Here is a 3,091-nt window from a genome sequence, read left to right on the forward strand (position 1 = left end):
GAGTCAGATCAAATTGATTTAATAAAAGAATTCTAGCTCGTTCTTTGTCACTTGCACCCAGCTGGATTACTAGTAACACCAAGCATGCTCATTGAAAAGACATTGGAATGTGCAATGGAAACATATTAAGGTAACAGAAGTTCCTTCCATTTTCTGCGTTGCAATTTCTAATCAAGTTGCAACCACACTAACAAAAAAAAAAAAACCAAAAGGCAAAGCCATCATGAAAACAAGCAACTAAACAAAGTCAAAAAGACATATTCATTGATGACAATTGTATAATTTCCATTAACTTCAAAAATCATACCAATATCCAATGATAAAACAATTTAGCCAAATGTAATTAAATGCAGTTTCCGTTTTCTGCATTGCAATCAAAACAAATTACCACCAACAATCCTACCAGCACAACTCAAATTTATGATTTTAAAAGAAAAAAACCAACATAAACAAACAATTAAACAAGAACACAAAAATCCAGTGCAGCGCAAAAATGTTGAAAATGCATCGAGAGATTCCATTAGACTGAGTCATCACCCTCCAAGACTGCCGATGTCCTATCTGCTTTATCGTCACTTGCAATCCAAAACTGCAATGCACGCAGTTCAAAAGTCCAATTTTGAGTTCCCTTGCTCTTGGATAGTTCTACTCTCTCTTACCCACCCAATTCCTCATCTGGGTAGCCTCTACTCTTCAAATTGGTGAGTTTGAAGGCCAAGCAAAGAACAAAAATCAAATTGTAATTAAATGAAAACTGCAATGCAGTTTCCAGTTTCCAAAAGACCAATTGTAATTAGATGAAATTGAATTTGATTCTTCAAAGTAGCTTCTTTTTTCTCAAGTATTTTGATTTTCACAAAATTGACCAAAAACATAATCACTTTATCAAAAAGAAAAAAAAAGGCAATTATACAGCAAAATTGATCCAACAACACCAGGCCATCTTTTCAAACAAACAAACAAAAAAGAAAAAGAAAAACCTATAAAATCGTAAGGATTAACAATATTTTCAAACCCCCAATTCCAAATACAAGCAAATGCATTAAAAGAGAATGAAAGAGAAAGAGGCTCTCACAGGTGGAGGAGAGTCGATCTCCTTGAAATACCCAAGCATCCTACACACACACACACACAAGAAAAAGCTGAACCAAGTATCAATTGACTGCTTCAAATAGCCTTATTAATCAAAAAATAGTAATCTTCTTCGTGGAGTGGGAAACAAATAGAAATTGTTAGTTGGGAAGAATAGCATCTTTCAATAAATAAATAAAAAATTAATAAATAACATAGAAGTGCAAATAAAATAAAATATCATAAAATCATAAAAGATAAAACATAGGAAAGAGCAAAATGAAATGGTGTCCAGGGTGGGGGTTTGATATTTTCCTAAGTTTACACAAAACAAGAATTCCTTTCAAGTCTTTTGACAAACTCAAAAGAAATTATTTCCATACCTAGACCATGAGCAGCAACATCTGTTGTAGTCATTAGCTTTAAACTTAGAGAGGACCTAATCCCTTTCTACTTGACTTTGTCTCCATGAATTGAGAGAGCCGGCCAACCATTCATGCGTGTCAGTGATCCGATCACATCCTTTCTTAGTATCCATGAATATCGATTCCGATGTCGACCATGATATCCTCAAGCAACTTTACTAGTCTGTTAAATTGAAAGAAATCAGATATATATAACCTATAGAAAATAGCTCAAGTCTAACCGTATGAAAGTTAGAAACCATAACAGCATAGACTGTACCCTCACTACTACATTTTAGTCTTTGCGCGACGAAAGGGTATTCGCCGCAAAATGATTTAGTCGCACATCATTATGCGCGATGAAGTTTCGTTAGGCGCGATCCGTCGCGCAAAGTTCGTGAAGAAAGGATTTGCGCGACGAACAAATGTCATTCGTCGCGCAGCTTTGCGCTACGTATAACAACTTCGTTTCAAAAACATTTGGGACGACCTCATTCTCCGTCGCACAAATATTTGCCCGTGAAACGGTCTTAAAAAAACTGCGCTCTGGTGTCCGTCGCGCGAGCTACATGAACCTTGGCGCGACATCTTATTCGTCACACATCTTCTGCAATGAAATTACCGTCGCGCAAGATTAAAATATATTTAATCGATTTGTTATTTAAATGTTTTTACGCGACGATTTACGTTTCGTCGCGCATAAAGCAATATATATTATTAAAAAAAAATTATTATTATTTGATTTTTAATTTTGTAAAAAAATAAATTTGGTTTTTTTTTTAAATTAAAATGAAATTACAATAAAAAAAAATTAATCGTAAAGAAAACATCTATTATATAAAATAAAATAAATGTATAGAAATTGTAAAAATAATTACAAAAATAAAAAACTAATCAAATAATGTTCCGAAATCTACTTGGTCGTCTGCCACATGCGGCTCGGAGGTATGGGTGTCTGCAGGAGCCGTGGTGTCTTGGGATGCTCGGTGGACGGGCTCGGTCGGCGACGCAAAATTCGGGATTGGAATCTCGGACCGCGCGAGGCTGCAGAATCACCGACATCTAACCCTCAAGCTTGGCAGCGGCCGCGATGTCAAGCAGACCACTATTGCTTGCTGCGACGATGACGCGGTCGAGGTTCCCTCTATCGGGCATTCCCCATCCCCTACAATACGTTCCCGGCCTCCTCCCGAGAGTCTGATCCAACGTCTGCGTCAAAATCTGAAATCCAGCATCATGCGGAGGATCCACAGACTCGATCGGAGTCTCGGGAGGAAGTTGGGAGGCGGACTCTTGAAGAACCAACTGGCTCCTCTCCACCATCGTCGTCTGTTTAACATTACATAAAATATAAATTCAAAAATGCATATAAATTGAAAGTGTAACATAAGAATTAAAAATACATAATACTTACATGAAGGGACTCGGCCAACTCATTCCCAGGTCGAACATAAGCGTCACCAAAGGCGTCAATCTCTGGGAATTTCGACCCCCTTAATTGAACAAGAGAAGAAAATATTAGTATGAACAAAAGAAATTAATAATAATGACGTATTAAAAATTAAATATAAATTATATTATTCTTACCCGACTGGTGCATCCATCCTATATGAGAA

General features: G+C 36.7%; 1 non-coding gene across 1 annotated transcript; it reads right to left on the minus strand.

Annotated features, from left to right (window-relative positions):
• Positions 1–501: 501 nt before the first annotated feature.
• LOC148915149 (small nucleolar RNA R44/J54/Z268 family) lies at positions 502–583 on the minus strand. The gene has a single exon (XR_016122422.1). It is a non-coding gene; the product is annotated as a small nucleolar RNA R44/J54/Z268 family (small nucleolar RNA).
• Between the last annotated feature and the right edge of the window lie 2,508 nt (positions 584–3,091).

Source organism: Prunus mume, linkage group LG7, assembly GCF_029339155.1.
Source record: "Prunus mume cultivar Tortuosa linkage group LG7, ASM2933915v1, whole genome shotgun sequence".
NCBI lineage: Eukaryota > Viridiplantae > Streptophyta > Magnoliopsida > Rosales > Rosaceae > Prunus > Prunus mume.